Genomic DNA, 8,548 nt, shown 5'->3' on the forward strand with positions numbered 1-8,548 from the left:
GCTGCACCTTACCACCCAAGTACGCTTGTAGTTTGGGAATTTTGTTCACTGACAATTGCCAGAAAACCTTTTTGATTCTGAAAATAGAGCTTATTTGAGCGTTTCTTCTATAACGTAACACAGCGCCATCGGACCGGACCACTCGGGCTGCCTCTGTGGCGCAACGGTAGCGCGTCTGACTCCAGATCAGAAAGTTGCGTGTTCAACTTCACGTCAGCGTCATGTACTTTGTTGATTCTTGTTATAGTGGGTGAACAGCATTCACTCATTCATGTTATGGGGCTGTTTCATACCTGTCACTCCGCAATCATGCGATCTGCCAAGAGGATTAGTTCAAATGCTCTAATACTCAACTGTTTGACAGTTTGGCCATTGCCCTCTGAGAGCTTTAGTTGTGAATGAAACTGTATATACACATGTATAACTCAAAAGTACAGCATGCGATGGCCGGGAATCGAACCCGGGTCAACTGCTTGGAAGGCAGCTATGCTTACCACTATACCACCATCGCAAGGACACATGCTTTCGCAGTGCCGTGTCGCAAATCGGCGCCTGTAATTGATATCTAAAGTTCCATGCACACGGAACATGGTTTGAAGATAATTACTATCATAGAAACGCCTTTTTTTGCACGGTTTCGCTGGTCGCATTTCTTGTCCAACTGAGCAACAGGTAGCGTGGCCGAGTGGTCTAAGGCGCTGGATTTAGGTTCCAGTCTCTTCGGAGGCGTGGGTTTAAATCCCACCGCTGCCAGTTCGCATGCCGAACGTCAAGAGCAGGGCTGTGTGATGTCTGTCGGCAGCGCTTCCGTTTGAGTTTAGCTTTCATAAAATACATATTCTAAATCTGGCCCTGGTCAAAAGCCAACCAGGGATTCTTTACTTCCGCCAAATGGCCTGCCAGCAGGGGCCCGTACGGGAACAACATGAACCACGTTGTTGGCAGGATTCGAACCTGCGCGGGAAATTCCCAATGGATTTCTAGTCCAACAACTCATTAGCTGCTTACGGGAACCTTTTCTTGTGCGTGTGTATGGGTTTTAGCCTTTTTTTCCTGCCGCCAAAAGTAGGAGGAGTTTTGAGGCCAAAGCGCATGCTTCTGAAGTTCAGAGGGATGGCAATGTCAATCAAGAGTCCGCAGTTGAATACTTATTTACTTTGCAAAGATCGATCGATCGAAAGAAATCAAAAGCCATAGGCTTAAAAATGGGGCACTGGCAAAGTAAACAAAATCCCATCACACACTTGAGCAGAAGAAGCCATTACTCTCAGGATTTAAATCTACGTGGGGAGACCCCAAAAGAACTCTTTGGCCTCATTAGTCATCCCTGTCAAGGCGTTGCTGAATAATCTCATGTGTTATAAACATCTTGGACTTAGGCTAAAATGCTATGCTGCACCTTACCACCCAAGTACGCTTGTAGTTTGGGAATTTTGTTCACTGACAATTGCCAGAAAACCTTTTTGATTCTGAAAATAGAACTTATTTGAGCGTTTCTTCTATAACGTAACACAGCGCCATCGGAACCTTTTCTTGTGCGTGTGTATGGGTTGTAGCCTTTTTTTCCTGCCGCCAAAAGTAGGAGGAGTTTTGAGGCCAAAGCGCATGCTTCTGAAGTTCAGAGGGATGGCAATGTCAATCAAGAGTCCGCAGTTGAATACTTATTTACTTTGCAAAGATCGATCGATCGAAAGAAATCAAAAGCCATAGGCTTAAAAATGGGGCACTGGCAAAGTAAACAAAATCCCATCACACACTTGAGCAGAAGAAGCCATTACTCTCAGGATTTAAATCTACGTGGGGAGACCCCAAAAGAACTCTTTGGCCTCATTAGTCATCCCTGTCAAGGCGTTGCTGAATAATCTCATGTGTTATAAACATCTTGGACTTAGGCTAAAATGCTATGCTGCACCTTACCACCCAAGTACGCTTGTAGTTTGGGAATTTTGTTCACTGACAATTGCCAGAAAACCTTTTTGATTCTGAAAATAGAACTTATTTGAGCGTTTCTTCTATAACGTAACACAGCGCCATCGGAACCTTTTCTTGTGCGTGTGTATGGGTTGTAGCCTTTTTTTCCTGCCGCCAAAAGTAGGAGGAGTTTTGAGGCCAAAGCGCATGCTTCTAAAGTTCAGAGGGATGGCAATGTCAACCAAGAGTCCGCAGTTGAATACTTATTTACTTTGCAAAGATCGATCGATCGATCGAAAGAAATCAAAAGCCATAGGCTTAAAAATGGGGCACTGGCAAAGTAAACAAAATCCCATCACACACTTGAGCAGAAGAAGCCATTACTCTCAGGATTTAAATCTACGTGGGGAGACCCCAAAAGAACTCTTTGGCCTCATTAGTCATCCCTGTCAAGGCGTTGCTGAATAATCTCATGTGTTATAAACATCTTGGACTTAGGCTAAAATGCTATGCTGCTCCTTACCACCCAAGTACGCTTGTAGTTTGGGAATTTTGTTCACTGACAATTGCCAGAAAACCTTTTTGATTCTGAAAATAGAGCTTATTTGAGCGTTTCTTCTATAACGTAACACAGCGCCATCGGAACCTTTTCTTGTGCGTGTGTATGGGTTGTAGCCTTTTTTTCCTGCCGCCAAAAGTAGGAGGAGTTTTGAGGCCAAAGCGCATGCTTCTAAAGTTCAGAGGGATGGCAATGTCAACCAAGAGTCCGCAGTTGAATACTTATTTACTTTGCAAAGATCGATCGATCGATCGAAAGAAATCAAAAGCCATAGGCTTAAAAATGGGGCACTGGCAAAGTAAACAAAATCCCATCACACACTTGAGCAGAAGAAGCCATTACTCTCAGGATTTAAATCTACGTGGGGAGACCCCAAAAGAACTCTTTGGCCTCATTAGTCATCCCTGTCAAGGCGTTGCTGAATAATCTCATGTGTTATAAACATCTTGGACTTAGGCTAAAATGCTATGCTGCACCTTACCACCCAAGTACGCTTGTAGTTTGGGAATTTTGTTCACTGACAATTGCCAGAAAACCTTTTTGATTCTGAAAATAGAGCTTATTTGAGCGTTTCTTCTATAACGTAACACAGCGCCATCGGAACCTTTTCTTGTGCGTGTTTATGGGTTGTAGCCTTTATTTCCTGCCGCCAAAAGTAGGAGGAGTTTTGAGGCCAAAGCGCATGCTTCTAAAGTTCAGAGGGATGGCAATGTCAACCAAGAGTCCGCAGTTGAATACTTATTTACTTTGCAAAGATCGATCGATCGATCGAAAGAAATCAAAAGCCATAGGCTTAAAAATGGGGCACTGGCAAAGTAAACAAAATCCCATCACACACTTGAGCAGAAGAAGCCATTACTCTCAGGATTTAAATCTACGTGGGGAGACCCCAAAAGAACTCTTTGGCCTCATTAGTCATCCCTGTCAAGGCGTTGCTGAATAATCTCATGGGTTATAAACATCTTGGACTTAGGCTAAAATGGTATGCTGCTCCTTACCACCCAAGTACGCTTGTAGTTTGGGAATTTTGTTCACTGACAATTGCCAGAAAACCTTTTTGATTCTGAAAATAGAGCTTATTTGAGCGTTTCTTCTATAACGTAACACAGCGCCATCGGAACCTTTTCTTGTGCGTGTGTATGGGTTGTAGCCTTTTTTTCCTGCCGCCAAAAGTAGGAGGAGTTTTGAGGCCAAAGCGCATGCTTCTAAAGTTCAGAGGGATGGCAATGTCAACCAAGAGTCCGCAGTTGAATACTTATTTACTTTGCAAAGATCGATCGATCGATCGAAAGAAATCAAAAGCCATAGGCTTAAAAATGGGGCACTGGCAAAGTAAACAAAATCCCATCACACACTTGAGCAGAAGAAGCCATTACTCTCAGGATTTAAATCTACGTGGGGAGACCCCAAAAGAACTCTTTGGCCTCATTAGTCATCCCTGTCAAGGCGTTGCTGAATAATCTCATGTGTTATAAACATCTTGGACTTAGGCTAAAATGCTATGCTGCACCTTACCACCCAAGTACGCTTGTAGTTTGGGAATTTTGTTCACTGACAATTGCCAGAAAACCTTTTTGATTCTGAAAATAGAGCTTATTTGAGCGTTTCTTCTATAACGTAACACAGCGCCATCGGAACCTTTTCTTGTGCGTGTTTATGGGTTGTAGCCTTTTTTTCCTGCCGCCAAAAGTAGGAGGAGTTTTGAGGCCAAAGCGCATGCTTCTAAAGTTCAGAGGGATGGCAATGTCAACCAAGAGTCCGCAGTTGAATACTTATTTACTTTGCAAAGATCGATCGATCGATCGAAAGAAATCAAAAGCCATAGGCTTAAAAATGGGGCACTGGCAAAGTAAACAAAATCCCATCACACACTTGAGCAGAAGAAGCCATTACTCTCAGGATTTAAATCTACGTGGGGAGACCCCAAAAGAACTCTTTGGCCTCATTAGTCATCCCTGTCAAGGCGTTGCTGAATAATCTCATGTGTTATAAACATCTTGGACTTAGGCTAAAATGCTATGCTGCTCCTTACCACCCAAGTACGCTTGTAGTTTGGGAATTTTGTTCACTGACAATTGCCAGAAAACCTTTTTGATTCTGAAAATAGAGCTTATTTGAGCGTTTCTTCTATAACGTAACACAGCGCCATCGGAACCTTTTCTTGTGCGTGTGTATGGGTTGTAGCCTTTTTTTCCTGCCGCCAAAAGTAGGAGGAGTTTTGAGGCCAAAGCGCATGCTTCTAAAGTTCAGAGGGATGGCAATGTCAACCAAGAGTCCGCAGTTGAATACTTATTTACTTTGCAAAGATCGATCGATCGATCGAAAGAAATCAAAAGCCATAGGCTTAAAAATGGGGCACTGGCAAAGTAAACAAAATCCCATCACACACTTGAGCAGAAGAAGCCATTACTCTCAGGATTTAAATCTACGTGGGGAGACCCCAAAAGAACTCTTTGGCCTCATTAGTCATCCCTGTCAAGGCGTTGCTGAATAATCTCATGTGTTATAAACATCTTGGACTTAGGCTAAAATGCTATGCTGCACCTTACCACCCAAGTACGCTTGTAGTTTGGGAATTTTGTTCACTGACAATTGCCAGAAAACCTTTTTGATTCTGAAAATAGAGCTTATTTGAGCGTTTCTTCTATAACGTAACACAGCGCCATCGGAACCTTTTCTTGTGCGTGTGTATGGGTTGTAGCCTTTTTTTCCTGCCGCCAAAAGTAGGAGGAGTTTTGAGGCCAAATCGCATGCTTCTAAAGTTCAGAGGGATGGCAATGTCAACCAAGAGTCCGCAGTTGAATACTTATTTACTTTGCAAAGATCGATCGATCGATCGAAAGAAATCAAAAGCCATAGGCTTAAAAATGGGGCACTGGCAAAGTAAACAAAATCCCATCACACACTTGAGCAGAAGAAGCCATTACTCTCAGGATTTAAATCTACGTGGGGAGACCCCAAAAGAACTCTTTGGCCTCATTAGTCATCCCTGTCAAGGCGTTGCTGAATAATCTCATGTGTTATAAACATCTTGGACTTAGGCTAAAATGCTATGCTGCACCTTACCACCCAAGTACGCTTGTAGTTTGGGAATTTTGTTCACTGACAATTGCCAGAAAACCTTTTTGATTCTGAAAATAGAGCTTATTTGAGCGTTTCTTCTATAACGTAACACAGCGCCATCGGAACCTTTTCTTGTGCGTGTGTATGGGTTGTAGCCTTTTTTTCCTGCCGCCAAAAGTAGGAGGAGTTTTGAGGCCAAAGCGCATGCTTCTAAAGTTCAGAGGGATGGCAATGTCAACCAAGAGTCCGCAGTTGAATACTTATTTACTTTGCAAAGATCGATCGATCGATCGAAAGAAATCAAAAGCCATAGGCTTAAAAATGGGGCACTGGCAAAGTAAACAAAATCCCATCACACACTTGAGCAGAAGAAGCCATTACTCTCAGGATTTAAATCTACGTGGGGAGACCCCAAAAGAACTCTTTGGCCTCATTAGTCATCCCTGTCAAGGCGTTGCTGAATAATCTCATGTGTTATAAACATCTTGGACTTAGGCTAAAATGCTATGCTGCACCTTACCACCCAAGTACGCTTGTAGTTTGGGAATTTTGTTCACTGACAATTGCCAGAAAACCTTTTTGATTCTGAAAATAGAGCTTATTTGAGCGTTTCTTCTATAACGTAACACAGCGCCATCGGAACCTTTTCTTGTGCGTGTGTATGGGTTGTAGCCTTTTTTTCCTGCCGCCAAAAGTAGGAGGAGTTTTGAGGCCAAAGCGCATGCTTCTAAAGTTCAGAGGGATGGCAATGTCAACCAAGAGTCCGCAGTTGAATACTTATTTACTTTGCAAAGATCGATCGATCGATCGAAAGAAATCAAAAGCCATAGGCTTAAAAATGGGGCACTGGCAAAGTAAACAAAATCCCATCACACACTTGAGCAGAAGAAGCCATTACTCTCAGGATTTAAATCTACGTGGGGAGACCCCAAAAGAACTCTTTGGCCTCATTAGTCATCCCTGTCAAGGCGTTGCTGAATAATCTCATGTGTTATAAACATCTTGGACTTAGGCTAAAATGCTATGCTGCTCCTTACCACCCAAGTACGCTTGTAGTTTGGGAATTTTGTTCACTGACAATTGCCAGAAAACCTTTTTGATTCTGAAAATAGAGCTTATTTGAGCGTTTCTTCTATAACGTAACACAGCGCCATCGGAACCTTTTCTTGTGCGTGTGTATGGGTTGTAGCCTTTTTTTCCTGCCGCCAAAAGTAGGAGGAGTTTTGAGGCCAAAGCGCATTCTTCTAAAGTTCAGAGGGCTGGCAATGTCAACCAAGAGTCCGCAGTTGAATACTTATTTACTTTGCAAAGATCGATCGATCGATCGAAAGAAATCAAAAGCCATAGGCTTAAAAATGGGGCACTGGCAAAGTAAACAAAATCCCATCACACACTTGAGCAGAAGAAGCCATTACTCTCAGGATTTAAATCTACGTGGGGAGACCCCAAAAGAACTCTTTGGCCTCATTAGTCATCCCTGTCAAGGCGTTGCTGAATAATCTCATGTGTTATAAACATCTTGGACTTAGGCTAAAATGCTATGCTGCACCTTACCACCCAAGTACGCTTGTAGTTTGGGAATTTTGTTCACTGACAATTGCCAGAAAACCTTTTTGATTCTGAAAATAGAGCTTATTTGAGCGTTTCTTCTATAACGTAACACAGCGCCATCGGAACCTTTTCTTGTGCGTGTGTATGGGTTGTAGCCTTTTTTTCCTGCCGCCAAAAGTAGGAGGAGTTTTGAGGCCAAAGCGCATGCTTCTAAAGTTCAGAGGGATGGCAATGTCAACCAAGAGTCCGCAGTTGAATACTTATTTACTTTGCAAAGATCGATCGATCGATCGAAAGAAATCAAAAGCCATAGGCTTAAAAATGGGGCACTGGCAAAGTAAACAAAATCCCATCACACACTTGAGCAGAAGAAGCCATTACTCTCAGGATTTAAATCTACGTGGGGAGACCCCAAAAGAACTCTTTGGCCTCATTAGTCATCCCTGTCAAGGCGTTGCTGAATAATCTCATGTGTTATAAACATCTTGGACTTAGGCTAAAATGCTATGCTGCACCTTACCACCCAAGTACGCTTGTAGTTTGGGAATTTTGTTCACTGACAATTGCCAGAAAACCTTTTTGATTCTGAAAATAGAGCTTATTTGAGCGTTTCTTCTATAACGTAACACAACGCCATCGGAACCTTTTCTTGTGCGTGTGTATGGGTTGTAGCCTTTTTTTCCTGCCGCCAAAAGTAGGAGGAGTTTTGAGGCCAAAGCGCATGCTTCTAAAGTTCAGAGGGATGGCAATGTCAACCAAGAGTCCGCAGTTGAATACTTATTTACTTTGCAAAGATCGATCGATCGATCGAAAGAAATCAAAAGCCATAGGCTTAAAAATGGGGCACTGGCAAAGTAAACAAAATCCCATCACACACTTGGGCAGAAGAAGCCATTACTCTCAGGATTTAAATCTACGTGGGGAGACCCCAAAAGAACTCTTTGGCCTCATTAGTCATCCCTGTCAAGGCGTTGCTGAATAATCTCATGTGTTATAAACATCTTGGACTTAGGCTAAAATGCTATGCTGCACCTTACCACCCAAGTACGCTTGTAGTTTGGGAATTTTGTTCACTGACAATTGCCAGAAAACCTTTTTGATTCTGAAAATAGAGCTTATTTGAGCGTTTCTTCTATAACGTAACACAGCGCCATCGGACCGGACCACTCGGGCTGCCTCTGTGGCGCAACGGTAGCGCGTCTGACTCCAGATCAGAAAGTTGCGTGTTCAACTTCACGTCAGCGTCATGTACTTTGTTGATTCTTGTTATAGTGGGTGAACAGCATTCACTCATTCATGTTATGGGGCTGTTTCATACCTGTCACTCCGCAATCATGCGATCTGCCAAGAGGATTAGTTCAAATGCTCTAATACTCAACTGTTTGACAGTTTGGCCATTGCCCTCTGAGAGCTTTAGTTGTGAATGAAACTGTATATACACATGTATAACTCAAAAGTACAGCA

At 42.9% G+C, this 8,548-nt stretch overlaps 2 non-coding genes across 2 annotated transcripts; one reads left to right on the top strand and one right to left on the bottom strand.

Annotated features, from left to right (window-relative positions):
* Positions 1–439: 439 nt before the first annotated feature.
* On the bottom strand, positions 440–511 carry trnag-ucc (transfer RNA glycine (anticodon UCC)). The gene has a single exon. It is a non-coding gene; the product is annotated as a tRNA-Gly (tRNA).
* Positions 512–671: 160 nt separating this feature from the next.
* trnal-uag (transfer RNA leucine (anticodon UAG)) lies at positions 672–753 on the top strand. The gene has a single exon. It is a non-coding gene; the product is annotated as a tRNA-Leu (tRNA).
* Positions 754–8,548: the final 7,795 nt, after the last annotated feature.

The sequence above is a fragment of the Eucyclogobius newberryi genome, unplaced genomic scaffold (assembly GCF_026437365.1).
Source record: "Eucyclogobius newberryi isolate DKJ021-1_F unplaced genomic scaffold, fEucNew1.0.hap1 SCAF_11, whole genome shotgun sequence".
In the NCBI taxonomy this organism is placed as follows: Eukaryota; Metazoa; Chordata; class Actinopteri; order Gobiiformes; family Gobiidae; genus Eucyclogobius; species Eucyclogobius newberryi.